The 20,585-nt window shown below is 44.0% G+C and overlaps 1 protein-coding gene across 5 annotated transcripts in view; it reads right to left on the bottom strand.

Annotated features, from left to right (window-relative positions):
• Window positions 1–20,585, bottom strand: part of MRAP2 (melanocortin 2 receptor accessory protein 2) — a 124,331-nt gene that overhangs the window by 60,355 nt on the left and 43,391 nt on the right. For 2 of the 5 annotated variants that reach the window (XM_084959308.1, XM_084959294.1), the window contains one exon: window positions 9,357–9,455. The exons of 1 other annotated variant lie outside the window; for it this stretch is intronic. The gene's annotated coding sequence lies outside the window, so the exon portion shown is untranslated. Of the gene's footprint in view, window positions 1–1,378; window positions 1,511–9,356; window positions 9,456–20,585 lie in introns of those variants that run through there. 2 more of the 5 variants (XM_084959273.1, XM_003353248.4) reach the window with 1 other exon arrangement.

The following is a 20,585-nucleotide window of genomic DNA, read 5'->3' as shown; positions in this document are numbered from 1 at the left end:
GAAGTTGGTCTGGCATAAGTTGAATTTGTAAATCCTTTCCCAGGTGGTCTTGAGCCAGCTTCTCTTAGAATTCGTTCTGGAGGGTTGCCAGGATTCAGTGTTTCCTCCTTTTGAAGTCTGCTGGCTCTGCCCTCCTCTCGAGTGGCTCAGAGGGGCTGTAAAGGCTTTCGCTGCTCCAGGAGGCCTGCTCTTTGGGCCATGAACACTTCAGCCCGGTGTGAGGTTTCCAGATCCTCTTAAAGGGGGTTGGGCTGCCCTTCCCATATGGAAAAGAAGGAAAGAAACTGGAAGCAACTCTGCCTTTCCCTGCCACCTGTAGGTATCACCTCATCTTCCATAAACACCGGATGACCTTCTCGATTAGAATAAAACTCTTTGTTCTTTTCTGTTGGGCACCCCAGCTGCCAGCGCCTCACCTGCATTCCGGACCTCATCCTTGCTGACCGGGCCCTTCCTGCCTACGTTCATGGCGATGCGCCCCACGTGATGTATCCAAGGGCCACTAGCCTCACAGTCCTAGTTTCCAGACCCCTCCTCCGCACTATTAACTGGGGGATTCGGCTGAGAAAACTCAGTATCTCCACCTCATTTTCTTCACGTGTAAACTGAAAATGTCACCACTTACCTTCGGGGTTTTCATAATAATTTATACGTGGGAGTTCCCCCTCTCTTCCCCGAGGTACCCGGGACACTTTTCCCCCCAAGCTTCCTTTGCTTTCGTTTTTGTCAGATGAAATCCGGCGTGTAATCCGGGATTGCCCACGACATCTAAACCGCAAAGCCTCCCAACAAGTTTCTGATAAGGCGACTCTGTCTTCCTCAGTTAATTACACAGAAAGGATGCAAACGGGGGAAAACGAAACCACTCTTTCCCTCTCATCAGTGAAATAACCTGCAAGCAAGCTCCCCAGCGCAAACGAAGTGAATTCACAACTGTCAAACCCGGCGTTATTCACAGTGCCCGGCCCAACCGACAGGAGCGCACCCGGGGCTGCGGACGGCGCGTTCCACCGGGACCCGGAGGGGTCCTCTCGGTTGTAGGACACGGGGAGGCAAAGTTTTCCCCACGGGCAGGAGAAGGTGTGACGGGTCAGTGAGCGAGAGGGTGAAGCCCACCCCAGAGCCCAGTGCCGCGCTTCCAGCCTTTTCCGACGCCCTCCGGCAGGACAGGCACATCACACGGCTGCGGGAAAGGCTTAAACTTGGATGTTCTCGGCGGATCTGCGCTCTTTCCCAGCGAGCCCTTGAGTCCCAGATCTGCCCTCCCCGCTCCCATCTTCCAAAATACCCCAAACTCAAAACCACCCCCGAACCCCCCAATCCCAACCGTGGGAGCCGGGGCCTTACGCCCCCGGTGAGCCGTCCCGCCCGCGATTACCAGCTCCTGCGAGGTGCGTGAGCGCCGCCACCGCCGCTTTCAGCAGCCCTGCCGGCTGGTCGCTCCCGGCGCTGCAGCGCGGCGGGGACGCGCGTTCCCCACCCGCGGCGGAGGCGGCTGCCTCCCCAGTCCCAGGGCGCGGGGGCCGGGAGGAGGCGAGCTCTGCGGAACCCTCTGTGCCCACGTGGCGCTCAGTCACCGTCTGAAGGAGAGCCTGCCGCGAAGAAGGGAAAGGGATGGGGAGAATTGTTTGTCCTCTCGGCTGAGCAGTGCGTCTCTCTGACCAACTTTGGGTGACAGGAGCCCAAAGGGCTGAGCAAGAGGGAGTGAGGCAGCATTGATGGGGATTAGGAAAAATCCTCAGCAATGGCTTCGAGTTCAATGAGGCTAGGATCCTCCGTCATGTGCTTCTTAAATTACTACTCAAATGTACCTCCTCCTGCCTCCTGGTGCAGGTGCCAACCCAGTCAAAAGTCCCCCAAACACAGCTCCCAAAAGGGTGGGACTGGGCTGCAGGAGTCGCATCAAGTTAGAACCTGGCTCACTCCTCCCTTCCAGTAAATCTTTATCGAGTTCATATTCCATGCCAGACACTGTTCTGGAAAACAGTTTTCTGCAGCCCATATTCTAGTAAGGAGACAGGCAATAAATAATTACAAAATGTCCCGTATGGATAGCGATAAGTGCGGTAGAGGAGAAATAATTCAGAAAGGGGACAGAGAGTGTTGATGGGGGAGGGGGAGAGTTAAACTAGGTGGTTAGAGATGGCCTCACAGTGGAGAGATGGTTTTCGAATAAAGATCTAAAGATGATCTTGAGCAGGTCCTGCAGTAACTGGGGAGAGCGTACTTGCTGAGGCCAGGAACTGAGATGGGCTTTATTGAATGGGTCGTTTCTTTTACCACTGACAGGCACCCCATCAAGTAGTAATTATAACCATTTCCATTTTAGAAATGAGGAAAGTAGCTTAGAGAGGTTAAATGAATTGCCCAAGGCTACATAGTAGTTCACAGAGGGGCTTGTCTTCAAGCTTAGGAAGCTTGGAGCCTCAGAACCCAAGTGTAACCACTGTTGTAGTGCAGTGGGAAAAATGCAACCAAGGGCGGGCTGGTGATTGTATGATTAAGTCAGTCTCCTGCTGCCAGAAAAGGATTCCTGGAAATGACAGCTGATTCATTTTTTTAAGCTAGTTTCATTACTACATGTACAATATTTTGCAAACCATCCTTACAGTTATATTCTTCAGCCTCATCCACAGGCAGTTTAATTCCAAATGACATCATTTGACCATCTGTGATGAGATTCACAAGTCCTTCCTTAATTCTGCACATTGGTTCCAGTTGCACATGCCTGATCCAGGGATGCGATCCGTCACCCATGCAGTAGAGCCTGTACCGCAGGACTGCAGGGCATGGTGAAGCAGGTCAGAGAGCAGAGCCACCAAATCGATGCTGCTGAGAAGTAATGGTGCAGCTGTCAGTGTCAGCTGGCCTCTTTCAGGCAGAGTGCCAACGACTCATGAGGCATATTTTACTGTTGGAAAAGGCTGCTAACCATCAGTTTCAGAGGCTGAAATTACAGCATCCAGTGGCAACAGCATCACAGATGGGCTGGCGGAGCTCTCATTTCTCTCCTAGGATCTCTGCCTCCTCATGGCTGCATCTGTTTGCTTCTTCCAACAACATCTTCCTACCTTTTCTTCATAGTCCTTCTCAAATGGCAGTTCTTCCAGGAAGTCTTCCTTGCTGCCCTAGCTACAAATGACCTCTTATTCTAAAATATGATACTTCTTTTATGGCACCTGTCATTCTAGAGCTTCACCTCTTAGCCCTCCATAGGCCTGCTTTATATTTAATTTCTTCACGGACCCTAGCGTAGTGCCTTACATCCAGTGGACATTTGATGAAGTTCTTTTTTTGTTAAAAATCTGTAAGGACATAGCTTCATTTTCTCTTTTTAAAATTGTAGTTGATGTACAGTACTATATATAATAATATTATGTAACATATATAAGTTGTATGATATAGTGATTCACAATATTTAAAGGTTATACTCCATTTACGATTATTATGGAATACCGGCCATATTCCCTGTGTTGTACAATGTATCCTTGTAACTTACTTTGTATATAGTAGTTTATACTTCCTAATCTCCTACCTCTATTCTGCCCCTCCCCTTTCCCTCTCCTCACTGGTAACCACTAGTTTCTTTGCTGTATCTGTGAGTTATTTCTTTTTTATGATAGTCACTAATTGGTTGTGTGTGTATATATATTTTTTTAATATATATATTTATTATATATATATATATATATTTTTTTTTTTGTCTTTTTGCCATTTCTTGGGCTGCTCCAGCGGCATATGGAGGTTCCCAGGCTAGGGGTCCAATCGGAGCTGTAGCCGCCGGCCTACACCTGAGCCACAACAATGCAGGATCCGAGCCGCGGCTGTGACCAACACCACAGCTCACAGCAACGCCGGATCGTTAACCCACTGAGCAAGGGCAGGGATCGAACCCAAAACCTCATGGTTCCTAGTTGGATTCGTTAACCACTGCACCATGACGGGAACTCCAATTGGTTGTATTTTTTATATTCCACATATCAGTGATATCATACAGTATTTTTCTTTCTCTGTTCATTGTCTCTTAATCTTGGCTTTCCATTCCAAAATAACTTTCGAGTTCACAGGAACTTAGGGATAGGACTTAGTTATATGTAGCTGTAGCTCTTGTTTGTTGATATAAACTAACAACCATTTACTTTGAGGCAAACTCTACTTTTGCTATTTTCCCTATTTTGAGGTAATCTCTACTTTTTCTGTTCAAATTTGTCCTAGAGTAATGTCCCCAAGATCCTCAATGACAATACTAGTCATTGATAGAGCTGAGATTTAAATCTGGGACTGTTTAAAACCAGATTTAAAACCAGGACTCCAAAGTGCATGTCCTTTATCACCTCATGCATCTCCTCTTTCAGTCATCCATTCATGCGTGCAATCTGAGTGCTCAACAAATATTTCTATTTACTATGCTCAGCTCTGCATCAGGCACTGGGAAAATGGCAATGATTAAACCACAGTCTCGCCTTCTATACTACTTGTAATCTAGTAGAAGGGACAAATTAGGAAATAATCAGCATTTAGTGTCATAAATCTTAGAAAAGAGATGCATAGGGAATTCCCGCTGTACAGTGGGTTAAGGATCTGGCCTTGTCACTGTAGTGGCTCGGGTCACTGCTGTGCTGGTTCCCCGGCCCAGGAACTTCCACATGCCACAGGTGAGGCCTAATTAAAATAAAAAATAAAAAAGAGAGAGTTGCATAGAGACCCTATAGGAGCCCTTTAATTTTTTTTTTTTTTTTTTACTTTAGGTAATGACAATAAGGATGTGCTGAGATAGAATGTAATTTTAATTTTGTAATATGGGAGGCTATTATAATGATTATGAAGAAAAGCACATGGCAGGCAGAGTAAAGAACATATGCAAAATATGGACGCATGGGAGAAAATGTTATAGTAATTCAGGAGGGCTGCAGCATGGTGAGATGGTATTGAGTTGAGGCTAGAAAGGTAAGCAGAGCCAAACCACAAGAAGTCCATACATTAGTTTTATGGAGTCTATGACTCCCTGAATGTGTATAAAATCATGGCTACTCCTCTAAGGAGGAGCAGGAACTGCTGAGGACCTTCGTGAGGGTGTATGAAGTCCCAGAGGACCAGGATACTAAAATCCAGCCCACATTCTGTCACCAAGGTGCATCACCTTGCCAGAAGGGCTGACGAAATGTCTTCTAACAAAGACACCAAGTGGCCTCGCCTTGAATAATAGAGCTGCAGCTAGAGCTTTTTGTGACTGTGTATTTATTATCCACATTCCCCCACCAGCTCCAGGGAGCGGTAACTGTTCTGTCTACATCTGGTGCCATCAGCAATACAGGCACATAGTAAACACAAGAACATATGTTGAATAAATGAATAGGATGCAGAGTTAAGGGAAAACTTGTATGTGTTTTATCTTTACTCATTTGTTTCCAATGAAAGAGACTTAACCCTGTTTATAGATTGAGAGCAAGGGCTCAAAAGAAGAGAGAAGTTGAAGGCAGAGTTACAGCAGGATATAATTGCTGAAATAAGATACTAGAGAATAGAGTAAGAAAATCAATAAAGATAACTGCTTGGAGGCAAAAAAAAAAAAAAAAAAATTGAATTACCTTTGAGAAATTCAGTCATGGAGTTCCCACCATGGTGCAGTGGAAAAGAATCCAACTAGGAACCATGAGGTTGTGGGTTCAATCCCTGACCTTGTTCAGTAGGTTAAGGATCTGGTGTTGCCATGAGCTGTGGTGTAAGTCACAGATGCTGCTCGCATCCTGTGTTGCTGTGGCTGTGGTGTAGGCCGGCAGCTGTAGCTCTGATTTGACACCTAGCCTGGGAACTTCCATGTGCTGCGACTGTGGCCCTAAAAAGCGGAAAAAAAAAAAAAAGAGAGAGAGAGAGAGAGAGAGAAATTCAGTCATTTGTTCATTCAATGGTGAGTACTTGGCTTTATCCTGAATCCTACCAGGAATGGAGAACTTTGGAGAAGGGAAGGGAGGAGGCCTAAGAAAATATAAGAGACATTCCCTTCCAGTTGTTCAAGATGATGACATCTGGTTATAAAATTTCTCATGGGAAAAGGTAAACCATGTGAAACACAGGCAGGGGGGTTCTCAAGTGTCTGAGCAACAAGGAAAGGCTTGGAAGCAGAAAGAACCAGGAAGAAACCTGGAGGCATTAGGAAAATTACAGCAGAGGTGGAGAGAGGGAAAGAAAAAGGAAGGGGAGGTTTAAGAAGGGAGTGTGGGCTCTGGGGTAGCCTGCTAGCGATGGCTGGTGGGCAGCTTCCAGGACCTGAAGGCACGGCTCATGGTTGGCCCAAGATCTGGGACATTTCTTTTCTTCCCCCCTCACCTTTTTTTTTTTTTTTAATTTTGTGTGTGTGTGTCTTTTTGCCATTTTTTGGGCCTCTCCCGTGGCATATGGAGGTTCCCAAGCTAGGGGTCCAATTAGAACTACAGCTGCCAGTCTATGCCACAACCATAGCAACGCCAGCTCCGAGCCACATCTGCAACCTACACCACAGCTCACGGCAATGCCAGATCCTTAACCCACTGAGCAAGGCCAAGGATCAAACCCACAACCTCATGGTTCCCAGTCAGATTCGTTTCCACTGCACCGTGATAGGAACTCCAGGGACATTTTCTTTCTATCTTTATCTTCCAGCTGGTCAGGACCCATGCCAATGGGCCAACAGGAAGCAGTAAAAATCCAGACCAATAGCTAATGTGTCTGGGTGAGGGAAACTTGGCAGTGTTTCAGGGAGTTCAGTAATGTGGCAAGAGCCAGCTGACAAAAAGAATGGGAACAAAAAATTGACATTGTTTTTGGATGTTAACGAGTTCACCCTCTAACTCAACTGTCTTCTTCACAGACTAGAATAATGTAACATCAATCCAAAGTGAAGGTAAAATCACACACACACTTTACTATACGAAGTTATCCAAGGGAACGGCAAGGAAAACTTGCCTCAATATAGTTGCTCAATTAAGATGCTGAAAATAAATGAGAGGGTTCCAGAAATAAATGGGAGGGTGAGTGTTCAGAATCTACAACATGAGGAGCTGCCCTACCATGTTCTAACCATCTCTCCCAAGCTGTTGATGGTAGGAGCTCTCCACCAGTTTTCCTAGGTGCTATGAGAATTGTCACCTCTTCCTTACTTTTTGCATAACTTGGATTTCCTTGTCTTGTCTTGGTTATCCTGTCACTCTTTTCAAATTAGCACAGTTGTTCCTGAGTATGTGTAAACTGCTCTCCCTTGCCACCTGTTCCGTTTCAATCCACGGAGCAAACACACACCAGGGAATGACATCTGCACGCATATGCAAACACTGACCCCCTCCTTGTGACATCCCTTTTATTCTTTCCCTCTAAGACCTGAGCATTTGCTTGGAGCTTTCCTCCTGCTCTTAATCCTATTGTTCCTTCAGCACCACCACACAGATGCCCACCCACAGACGTGGCACCAGGCAGACAAAACATTGCATGTATTTTAGTTCATGTTTGGCATTGGATCAGGACTCTGAAGCTGCCAGCCACCCTGAAATGCCAACTAGAATACATTTCACACTACCAGGGAAAGAGAAACAGTGAGCCAGGGAGAAACTAGACCCTTGTGGTGATAACTTGTAGCTGGAAGCTCTAATACTCGCTTGTTTCTTTTCCTCCAAACCCAATTGTGCATTTTGGAGTGAATTTCTGGTGGCTGCTTATATGCTTACTATCACACAATCATGAGGAAGTTTCAGTCTCTTGGCTCCAGGCTTATCAACTCTCTGACAGCAAATGGGAAAGAGAGATGGGCTTGGCTTCTTCTTATTTTTCCTTAAATTGTATCACGACCAATATAAGGCAGGCAGGAATAATCCCAAAGTGGAAAAATATATTGATTCCAGCTCTGATATTGAAGGCCACAGCATGTGGGTGTCCCATGTACCCATGTCTCTGTCATCATGCCTTCCTCCTGCACAGCAACACTGCCAGGGCGAATGAAGGCTTACAGCCCCGCATGGCTTTGTATTCCTATGGGGTCCACCTTCCTCCCACCTTTCTCTTCCTGGTCCCTTTGCCTCAGAGGAATTCTGCACTCACTGTTTTTACTGGTAGGACTTCATTCTCCAGTTTCAGTTCACAATCGAGCCAGTGTTATTTCTGCCATTATGGAACACACACTGACACAGATACAGTCCCCCAAATGCCATTGTCTAAGTGGGAGCCCACACCCTGTTTCACTAATTCCTGCAGCTCCTTAGTGCTGCTGGGTCAGTACCTGTCCAGGACATTCCACACTCGCTGTGTTTCCCCACATCTCCCAGGAGCATCAGACAGTCTGGTTCTAGGTGAACGTGCCTGGGTGAGGCTGCCTCTACCAGTCAGCCACAATCCTTTCACCTGGGGCCCCCTTCCTCTCTGGCCTTCCTTGACAACTCACATTTTCTCTCTCTCTCTCTTTTTTTTTTTTTTTTTTTAAAGCTGTACCTGCGGCATATGGAAGTTCTCAGGATAGGGGTTGAGTTGGAGCTGCAGCTGCCAGGCTAAGCCACAGCCACAGCAACACTGGATCCAAGCTGCATTTTTGACGTACACCGCAGCTTATGGCAACGCTGGATCCCCACCCCAATGAGCAAGGTCAGGGATCAAACCGACATCCTCACAGACACTATGTCAGCTTCTTAACCTCCTGAGCCACAACAGGAACTTCAACAACTCACATTTTTAAATGCACAGACAGACAGACAGACACAGACACACAGACACACAGACACACACACACACTTCAACCCAATGTAATTTTACAAGGATCTCAGCAAGAGCCGATAATACTCCCAGCACCTACTCCATGCCATGCCACATGCTTTGGAGTATTCAATCTTCACAACCATCCTATGAAATTGCTGCTGCTGTTGTTATTATCCCCATTTTACAGATGAAGAAACTAACGTTTAACGAGGGTAGGAATATGCCCCCACCCCTAGCCATGTGCTATAAGCATTCTGCATACTTCTGCCTCTCCTCAAATTAGCACTAAAACTATGCTTAATATTCTGGCTCTACCAAAATGCATGTCTCTACTTTGTAGAAACTGAGTCAATGTGAGAAAAATGAATAATGAGGAAGAGGTATGTGTGTGTATGTGTATATCTGTGTATACACATACATGCACATGTGTGCACATATATAGAAACATATATTTATAAATATACATTTACATGCTATGCGATGTGTATCTGTGTATATACACATGCATCTGTGCACATATAGAAACATACTGTATATTTATAAATATATAACATTCACATTTATATACCATATGTAATATATGAGAGAAAGACTATTCAGTGGAAGGGAAAGCTATCAGCTGAAAATAAGGTAAAACTCACCTCTAGGCAGATGGGAAAAGCTGCAAATTGGCAATCCTGAGGAGCACTCTAAATTCACAGTGTCTGTGCCCTGGTGAAATAATTGCTCATCCTTGTTCACTTGAGGAAAAAAAATGTTAAAAAAATCAATGAATGGAATGACATTACTTGGTGGGAGCCAAGCAGTTAAGGAATGATGGTGAGAAAGCAGAGTCAGAATTAGAGAGACCTGGGTTTGAATCCCAGCTCTGCCACTCCCTGTTTCTGGATCTCAGTTTTCTTATCTGTGAAGTAAGGATAAATACTGTCTCCAGGATTATTGCGACTAGAATGAGATCATTCATAAGATGAGCTGTCACGGGTAAATACTCATCAGAGGCTCAGCGGTTATACCTCCTAATGCATGACTCTGGCATCATATGGCCATGGTCTCAGCCTTGTGGAGGAAAGATAAAATGTTGAGTCTGGGCTTTTGAGTTCAAGTCCAAAAGTCAATAATTTTGTGCTCTGGGCAAGTCAATGAATCTGCTCATGCTTCTCTTGGAGACAACGCATCAGCCATCCAATCTTCACAAGTAATTAATTTTGTTGCAATTCCAGAGTCACATGAAAAGTGGAATCAAGAATGGCCTCCTTGGAGTTCCCGTCATGGCGCAGTGATTAACAAATCCGACTAGGAACCATGAGGTTGCGGGTTCGGTCCCTGCCCTTGCTCAGTGGGTTAACGATCCGGCGTTGCTGTGAGCTGTGGTGTAGGTTGCAGATGCGGCTTGGATCCCGAGTTGCTGTGGCTCTGGCGTAGGCCTGTGGCTACAGCTCCGATTGGACCCCTAGCCTGGGAACCTCCATATGCCGCGGGAGCGGCCCAAAGAAATAGCAAAAAGACAAAAAAAAAAAAAAAAAAAGAGTGAAATAATGCCATTTGCAGCAATATGGATGGACCTAGAGATTATCATGTTAGGCAAAGCCAGCCAAAGACAAATATCATGATATCACCTATATATGGAATCTGGAAAAAAATGATACAAATGAATTTATATACAAAACAGAAATAGATGCACAGACACAGAAAACAAACTTATAGTTACCAAAGGGGAAGTCAGGAAAAGGATAAATTAGGATCTTGGGATTAACATATACACACTACTGTATATAAAATAGAGAACCAGCAGGGAACTACAATCAATATCGTGTTGTAGCCTGTAGCTTTTCCATTGTATATAAAAAAAAATTTTTTTGAAAACAGCCTCACCCCAAGATCTGAGTGGGTTTTACCTCCAATAGACTTCCCATGAAACTAGAACCTATCCTGGGGAGATACTGCAGTTTCTCCCTAGAGTTCTTGTCCATGTTGTGGTTTTTCTCTGTGTCCAAGAGCATTTTCTAGAGCTGGGTCACTTCCTTTTCACAAGACATGATGACGGCTTGGGGAACCCAAACTCTGTCATACGAACAAAACATAATCTGCTTGGGGAGGTGGGGAGCTCCAGGCAGAAGTAGTCTCACCTCAAATAGAAAAGAAGTTTTTCAAACTTATGGTTTCCAAATGAGACACGTTGGAGGGTGGGGGGGGAGGATGCACTGAGGGTTTGGGATGGGGGATGAGGGATGGGGGATGAGGGGTGCACTGAGGGTTTTGGTTGTGATGATTGTTATACACCTATAAATATAATAAAATTCATTGAGTAATTAAAATAAAGAAAAGTTTTTCACTGTCATTTTGAGAGATCTCATCACATGGCTCTTTCCTTTGATGAGAGGAACAGACTTTGTGACACTTGCTTTCAACATGGATTCTGTGGGCAGTGCTCCCTCAGGCTTTCCATGGGGGAAGCCACTTTATCTCTGGGAGGACAAGATTAAACAGCAGGTTGCAACCCACCCTCTTCATTAAGGGGATGGAGGTGCCAGGAAACAAAGAAGCTCACTTGGTCTAATCTTGCAAAGATGTTAATGACAGGTCTCCTGCTAAGCAAAAGAATTGAATTACTGGTGGGAGAGTGTTTCTGTAAGGAAAGATTTAGCTATATCAGGTTACTTAGGATGACTTCTTGTAAACAAACCTGGGCTTTGTGAACTGGGGCAGGGGTCCCTATCACCATCATATACGCTTGGTAACCAGCTGAGTATAAAATGGAGAGGCTGCAAGATTAAAATGGCCTTCTTCTGTATATGACCTGATCTGTGCATATCCCTTCGGGACCTCCGGCATTGCCCTGAGCTTGAGTGGATCCAATTCCTCAAGAAAGGGCCTGAAGTCTTGGGTTGATAGTCCTAGTCTGGTCCCAGTTTACCCTGTGCCTCCTGATCAGTGGTCTCCTCAAAATTATCAGGAAAGTTTGACCCTGGAAAATATCTCTGATTCTCTGATTTGTGTGAGTCTGACTGGACAGTCCCATCTTGTGATCAGTCAGGAATTTGGTAAAGGAAGAGGGAGGGGTTTGTTCAAGTTTCAGGTAGCAGGTGTCAGTCTGTAAGGTGAACTTCATGCCTTCTTGGAGGGTCCATAGACTGAAGGCAGGTGCCCATTTTGAATCACTATTGAGACCTGCCATATGCAAGGACCTGGGACTTGGTCTTCTAAGATAGTCTAGATAAGCATCAAGAAGAGAAAGAGATGGAGTTTAGAACCTAAGTGGAGGAGTTTCCGTCATGGCTCAGCAGAAAAGGACCTGACTAGCATCCCTGAGGACACAGGTTCAATTCCTGGCCTCTCTCAGTGGGTTAAGGATCCAGCATTGCTGTGATCTGTGGTATAGTTTGCACACATGGCTCGGATCCTGTGTTGCTGTGGATGTGGTGTAGGCCAGCAGCTGCAGCTCCAATTTGACCCCTACCCTGGGAACCTCCATGTGCCAGGGGAACAGCCATTAAAAAAAAAAAGAAAAGAAAAAGGAAAAAAAAAAAGAACCTGAGTGGAGATGTCATTCCCATCAGAAATATTTCTCCCAAATTCAAAATAAAGGCTTTGATAATAAATGCTCTTTGAATCTGAATTCAACTAAACTCAGAACATCAAAGCAGGGACGGTGATAATAGTGCCAGATCTTGCCAGATGGATGCAATGTTTGAGTAAAAGTAGTCAATCAAGCACGACAACTGTGCAAAGCTGGGAGGCAGATATTTTCCAGGTAGCACGCAGATCAGTGGGTTCCTGGGCATGCCTTCACCTTGCCTCCAGCTCTGCCTCTTACCAACCCCACCACTGGAGTCCATAGAGTCCACCCTTGTCCCTGGACTGCCCAATTATTTTCACTTTCTATCCATTTCCTCTTTCATCTTTATCCCTCTGGGTCCAGCCTTAGGAAATTATCTGTCTTATAAGGAAAAAACAAAGTTCACAAAGCACTTTCTTTCTCCTGATGGAGAGAAAATTAACTCCCTTCAATCCTCCCCAGAGGATTCTGTTGTACAACTCAAATGAGTCAGGAAGCAGCATATCACCTGATTAAACTCAGAATATGAATGTGCCTATAGTTCCTTTGGTCACCAGAAATAGTTATCCATAGAGTGTGGATGGGAAAAGGAGCTGTCAATGTCCCTCCCAGGGCCAGGTGAAATCAGTTAACTCAAAAATCAGACAGATGGAGCAAGGCATGTCTTTAGATCACAACTACATAGTTTGAAAACCATTTCCTCCCGCCAGCTTCCAAGGAAAACTCGGGGCCTGTAACGCTGATTAGAAAGCAGAGTTTTTGCCAAACTCTAATGGATGTTCCCCCAGATTTTGGAAGCAGAATGAACACCGAATCATCAAAGAACAACCAACTATGGGCTCCATTTCAGATGTCTCTTTGGGCAGGAGATGTTTAACTCTACCCAGATGAAAGCTTTAAACCAGTAACTCATACTTCCTTAAATCCCTTGAAGACATCGTGGATTTCTGCATTCTCTAAAGAAATGCAGAATATTTGCAGCAGAGTAAGAGACCTCAGATGCTAAGATACATGGGAATATCCTCACCTTCTTTCTCCCAAGGGCTTGCTTATATTTAACATTTATGTATCACTTACTGTTACCAGGACTTTATAAAGATTAACTCGTTTTGTCCACATTGCAACCAAATGAATTAAGGCATGTATTATTATCTTCATTTCCATTTTACAGACAAGGAAACTGAGACACAAAAAGTTTAAATAACTTGCCCCAGGTCACACAGTCTGCCTGATTCAAATCCAGAGTCTGCCCCAGAACCTATGCTTCATCCACTCTGCTATGTTGACTTATTTAGTATTTTAATCACAAAATTTAAAAGCATTTAATTCATTCTCCATCTTGAAATCTTTCTTCCCTCGATAAAGACATACAGATGGAAACCTTGGCTTATGTGTTGGGGGCAGGTTTCTCTGCCAGTAGAAAGTGGGCAGAAATGGCTCACAGGATGTTGGATAAAGTGGGCAATGGCTACTTTGATAAACCATCTCGGCAAGGCCTGCAAAGTTCCCTCCTGTCCCACGTCTGAGTGGAACATTCCACAGGTTTCTCTGTTCCTTGGTCCAAGCCCAAGTTCCCAAATTATTGTTGCTTCTTAGATACTACATAACCCTTCCAAGATCACATATTCATTCATTCCACAAACTGCTTCCGGGTACCAAGCCTGTACTTGGCACAAAGAATAATTGAGAACATCTTCTAAGTGAGTGGAAACATAAGGATGCCATGGCAAATGTAATTTTAAATGGAACTGGAAAGCCTTGAAAGTAATGCAAGTTGATCTAGCATGTAGCAGGCAGACCAAAAGACAGAAGTTCGTCCCACTTTTATCGAGCACCAGTGCTAACACTGTGATAGTACAAATCAAAACAAATATCATTAACCACCTTTATGTTCCTGGCTCTATCCTAGGCTCTAGGGATATATCAGTAAACAATATAACTCAGTCCCTGCTTCACAAACCATACAGGCTTTGAAGAAGCCTGCTAGGGAATAAAAGGAATTAGGGTGAAATATAAATTACAAACATTCTGAATTGTCCTTTTTTTTCCTCTCTCTCTCTTTTTTATGGCTGCACCTGCAGTAAATGGAAATTCCCAGGCTAGGGATCAAAGCAGAGCTGCTGGCCTACACCACAGTTACAGCAACACCAGATCTGAGCAGTGTCTGTGATCTACACTGCAGCTTGCAGCAACATTGTATCCATAACCCACTGAGCGAGGCAGGGATGGAGTCATATCCTCACAGACACTATGTCAGGTTGTTCATCCACTGAGCCACAGTGGAAACTACCCTGAATTGTGTTTTTAGGTATGATTTTGTCAAATGCTGAGCTTCTCTGATTAGGCAGTTTGCAGACTCAGGACCTACTTCTCCAGTCTGAAAAGTCCTCATTTTAAAACTTTTGGGGAGTTCCACTGTGGCTCAGTAGTAAGGAACCCAACTAGCATCCATGAGGATGCAGGTTCGATCCCTAGCCCTGCTCAGGGCCCTGGTCCATTGTTGCCGTGAGCTGTGGTGTATGTAGGTTTCAGACACGGCTCAGATCCTGAGTTGCTGTGGCTGCGGACAGCAGCTATAGCTCCAATAAGCCCCTAGCCTGGAAACTCCCATATGCTACAGGCGCAGCCCTAAAAAGACAAAAAAAAAATAATAATCAACTTTTGGAATATACATGGCAATGGGCACTAAATAATGTAACCGTAATTTGTAGAGTTGACAGTGCTGGCTAAGGAGAGATTAAATAGTTGCACGGGCAGTGCCGTGGTGGGCCGCACTGGCAGGTTCTCATTGGTGGGGCGGTGGGGGGGGGTTCTTTCCACAAAAGATGCCAGAAGCAGAAAGTCAGCCACCTTCAGAGCAGACCGCTGGGGAGCAAACCCTCTCTGGGAAGTCAGCTGACAGAGATTCAGTACATAAACTCTGCTACTGGAGCAAATTTTTTAAAAAAAATTCCAGGCAGAGACTTAGTAAGGGCCCTGAGCAAAAAGCAGAAATTAATTTTGTACAGATGGTGAGGACCAGGGCCGCACGGACACACACATGAATCCAGATTGTCCCACAACCAAGACAACCCTGAAGAGGCAGAAGTGGCAATTGGCACTAGGACCCACCTTGCAGTCTTTGTAAGTTGGGCTACTTAAGTGTAATAAACACACATTTTCTTCTTAGAATGGGTGATTCTTTCTTCCTGTAATCTTAATACATTTCTATGTTCCTGGAGAAGGTGGGCTCTTCCTAACAGGAATGAAATAAACTAGGTAAGAAGAGCCCTGAAGAGATATACCCCTTCTCCAGAGCTGTGGTCTCTGTTTCCAGCTTAACCTGGCTGCAAGGGGCAAGGGTTTGAAGGGGTGGACATCTCATCAAGTAAACATCTTTCTCTTTGCTTTAAGATCCATTATTTCCTCTCAGAAGAGCACCTTGGCTCCAAGTCAAATGGTCAAGTATGCAGCCAAGCAAAATGGTCAAGCCTTGCATATGGTGAATATTGCATGTTCAGACTCTAGGCAAAGCCCCAGTACCTTTGGGGAGACTTCAGCAATTTAGCGAGATTTGTTGAAATGTGTCTAAGTATGTGTAGCAAATGATCAGTGTGCCAACCAGTGTGAGAGGGCATCTCTAATTGAAGGATGTCTCCCCGTGGAGGATCTCAATGCCCAAAACTATGTGGAGAGAAGCCTTTGGCACAGCTACAAACAGATGACCACTTTCATCTGTTTAAGGAAAAGCTTGCAGAGCATCTGTGTTCTGTGGCCCTGGCAGCCTTTCAGAATTTGGTTAAACAAGTTCCAAGGCAGTGTCAGCCATTAGATTTGCTTCTCTGAGACAGTGGCAGGACTTGGAAAGGGGGGCAGGAAGAGAGATCTGAGCAGTGCCCTGAGATAACCAGATTCACTGCCAGAGTCTTCCGTCAAGAATGAAGTTCTGAGATGCCCCCTCAGGCAAGTAAAGTAAAGCTGGTCAAACCCAGCACAAAAGGGCAATGAAATGCACAAACAATAACAACCACCACAACCCCCAGGCTTCATGCCTATGGAGCTGGCAGATTTATCTTCCAAAGAGGGCAACTTTCCCCTACGCTTAGCAAAAATCAGTTGTCTGTAACATTCTCTTGTTTAAATTATTGGTGTTGTATAACCCATCTGGGATTCAGAGTTATATATAGGCAATTGTAAATGTAATGTATTAAGAGACCAGAGGACCTTGAAGAAAAAGTAGTTATGGGCTCAGAAATTGTTTCTATGTCATATCCGTTTGAGAAGCGAGACCACAAGAAAAGATATTTAAAAACAAACAAGGATTTCCTGTCGTGGCTCAGCAGAAACAAATCTGACTACTATCCATGAGGATAGAGGTTCAATCCCTGACCTTGCTCAGGGGGTTAAAAATCTGGCATTTACATGAGCTGTGGTGTAGGTCGCAGATGTGGCTCGGATCTGACATTGTTGTGACTGTGGCACAGGCCAGCAGCTACAGCTCCGATTCAAGCCCCAGCCTGGGAACCTCCATGTGCCACAGGTGTGGCCTTAAATATAAGTAAATAAAAACAAGCAAACAAAACCCTTCCATTCTAATGGACACCCAAGGACTTTAATTCAAAGCGTGTAAAAGAAAAATAAGGATAAGGAAAAGATGCCCAATCAATACTTCTTTTCCAATCCCACTGGATATAAAGAGTTGAGAGGCAAAAATCTAAAACCATGGAATTGATTACACAGCCTTGGACTAATTTAGAGTTTGGGATTCAGAAGACCAGTTGGTTTACAGACCCCCCCCCCCCCAACGAAAAAGTGTCCATGGCTCTCCCAGTATCACACAAAATAATGGTTTTCATCACATTCCGTTTCAGCTGTCACACTGGCACGCTGATGTCCTAGCAGAAAAGTACAGTTAGGAGCTCACACTTGTTTTTACCAGCTTGTCCATTCCTAAGCAGCCAGCACAGTCCCCTAGGGTTCCATGTGTCTCTTTAGAACAGTGACGCCGCTAGAACAAAAAGGGGAAAAAATTCAATCATGATGTTTGATGCTGTGATTCAAAGAATTAGTACCTCCTCCAAGAGAGCTACAAAGATAGCAAAAATTCACGGGGTATGCCAGCTGGCAGTAGAGGAAAGGCATTTTACAGCAATTATACAAGCTGGAGAAAACAAGATTTTAACGCTCTTCTCCAGGCAGTTTCTGGCTCCTTATCATTACCAGGATGACCTTGCCTGTCCCAAGCCATACACCTTGCAAATACCCAAGTAATTCAAAGAATTTCCTTCAAGCCATGTTTAACCCAATTAACAGAAAACCATGTTAGTAACCATGTTTAACCCAATTAACAGAAAACGACCCTAAGTTCCAGGAAAGTTCAAAGCTGCCTCATTTCCTTATGCCCAGAAACACAAGTTCCTAGCTCTGTGTCTCCGGAAAGAATCAAGGAAAAGGAAAACTGCGATAGAAGTTTTACTTATTTATTTATTTATTTTTGTCTTTTTTAGGGCCACACCCAAGGCATATGGAGGTTCCCAGGCTAGAGGTTGAATCGGAGCTGTAGCCGCCAGCCTACGCCACAGCAATGCCAGATCCGAGCCACATCTGCGACCTACACCACAGCTCGTGGCAATGCCAGATCCTTAACCCACTGAGCGAAGCCAGGGATCAAACCTGTATCCTCATGGATGCTAGTCAGTTAGTTTCCACTGAGACAACGGGAACGCCCTTATTTTCTTAATATTTATTAAACACTGTCTTTCCATTTTCATAGGCTGTTGACCTTGCAGGGACTGCCTGGATAATGTAGCTCTGTCTGACAGAAGAAGATCCAAATGAAGCATAGAATTTCATTGAGTAAGTGGAAAGAGATAACAAGGACAGGAAGACATTCATAAACTTAAAAATTTAATAGAGCAATTCCCTCTCTATAAAAAAATCAGCAAATAGAAATGTTAGGACTTGGGGAAGGGATGGCAAAGCCACAGGAGGTGAAACATGAGCAGGTGTAAACCGGCAGAGAATCAAAAAAGAAAATCCTAGAAATAAGTCAAAATCAAAGTGAGTACAAATCAAACTAAATAGATATTATAAAGTAATTAAAACAAAACAGAAATGTATTTAATGGTTGAATTACAAAGAAAATGATGAAATAGACAAAAGAAACACAAAATATAGCTGAAATTACCAAATAAGGAAAGAAAAAAAAGGCTTAAATAATATGAGAATTGAAGGGACAGAAACAAATATGATACACTCCCTGCACTAAGGAAATTATACATGTCTGGCAGTACAATCATGACTTAAATATCACAGAGTGAGGAGTTCGCATCATGGTGCAGTGGAAAAGAATCCAACTAGGAACATGAGGTTGCAGATTCGCTCAGTGAATTAAGAATCCCTTGTTGTTGTGAGCTGTGGTGTAGGTCACAGACGCAGCTCGGATCTAGCGTGGCTGTGGCTGTGGTGCAGGTCAGCAGCAACAGCTCTGATGGACCCCTATCCTGGGAATATACATATGCCTCGGTTGCTGCCCTAAAAAGACCAAAAAAAAAAAAAAAAAAAAAAAAAAAAAAATTCAGAGTGAAATGGAAAGATGGAAAAAGCGTGGGAAGAAAAGTACTATGATCTATATTATTGTCAAATGATATCAATAATATTAAGTATATTAATATTAATGATATCTGAGTCAAAGGATATCATTTAAAGCCATAAAATGAAGTAATATAATTATAAGCATACATAAACCACAAAAACATTAATTTTATAAATTACTTTTAAGCAAAATTAGGAGTATAGGGCAGGGAGTTGAAGGAAGAATGTGAAAGTAAGTTTATTATTATACATAGTAAAGAAAAAGATATTGTCTCTAAAGAAATAAAGGGCTAAGGGTATTATATATTTACAATTATTCAAGTAACCACAAAACAAAATACTAAATCTCCTAAGATCAGATGAATCATCAACAATATAAAATAAGGATCACAGACTGAAATACTTTTTTGTTGTTGTTGTCTTTTTAGGGCCTCACCCATGGTAGTATATGGAGGTTCCCAAGATAGGGGTCAAATCAGAACTCTAGCAGCCGGCCCACACCACAGCCATAGCAAGCTGGGATCCAAGCCATGTCTGAGACCCACACCACAACTCACAGCAATGCCGGATCCTTACCCACTGAGCAAGGCCAGGGATTGAACCTACATCCTCATGGATAGCAGTCAGGTTCATTAACCACTAGCCACAACATGAAGTCCCTAATACTTTTTAAAAACTATAAAAACCACATATATAAAAAATGTAGCAGAATTAACACTAATTCAAAAGCCAAGACACTTGCTTTTCAAACCAAATGTATGTAGGAACCTAAAATAACGTACATAGTTTTTAACCACAAATAGGAAAAAAATATTTTCTTTTATAAGTACCCATTATTATCTGAGGAAGAAAGATTTTGTTTGCAGAGCACAAAAGAAGTGTGATTGGGTCATTTTGTTGTACGACAGAACTTGATGAAACGTAAATCAACTATACTTTAATAATAATAACTTTTTTTTTAAAAAAAAAGCTACCAATTTGATGACATCTAGCTTCCTTAAAAGATGGTTTTAAGGAGTTCCCGTCGTGGCGCAGTGGTTAACAAATCTGACTAGGAACCATGAGGTTGAGGGTTCAATCCCTGGCCTTGCTCAGTGGGTTAAGGATCCAGCATTGCTGTGAGCTGTGGTGTAGGTCACAGATACAGCTCGGATCCTGCGTTGCTGTGGCTGTGGCGTAGGCCAGCGGCTACAGCTCCAATTAGACCCCTAGCCTGGGAACCTCCATATGCCATGGGAGCGGCTCAAGAAAAGGCAAAAATAAAAAAGAAAGATGGTTTTAGGAACCGGTTGTGAGGAGACCCAGCTGGAGGAGTTTGCCCCCTGCCCTGTAGATCCACCTAAGAACAGAGATGTGGAGGAAGGAGGGGCTGAGGGGAAGGAGGTGGGAGAGGGGAGAGTGGGGATTCTGCTGCAGGCTACGACAAAAGACAAGAGGAAAAATCCTCCACTATGGGGAGAAGGTAAAAGGGTCTAAGTTCCCACCAAGACTTCACCGAAATGAACATTTCACTGAGGCTTGAAGAGGGGACTTTGACTTAGGGAATGAAGAGACCTTCTGTTCTGTTCCCAGACAGTCATGGCATGAGGAAAAAAGCTGTCCCCAGGGCCCAGCCACATCATCTCACACAATTATTTTAGGCTTTGGGTTTGATATAAACCCCAAAGGGGATCAGCTAATTTCCTCATGGACAGAGCTGAAGGAAAAAGATAAACCCCACCCAATATAGGAGTTATATATC

This window comes from Sus scrofa, chromosome 1, assembly GCF_054392235.1.
Source record: "Sus scrofa isolate SSC_HxYL_T2T_F1_AM1 chromosome 1, Sscrofa_HxYL_maternal_Yorkshire_Landrace_v2.0, whole genome shotgun sequence".
In the NCBI taxonomy this organism is placed as follows: domain Eukaryota; kingdom Metazoa; phylum Chordata; class Mammalia; order Artiodactyla; family Suidae; genus Sus; species Sus scrofa.
The sequence above is the reverse complement of the archived record's forward strand: the minus strand, read 5'-3'. Positions and strand labels throughout refer to the sequence as shown.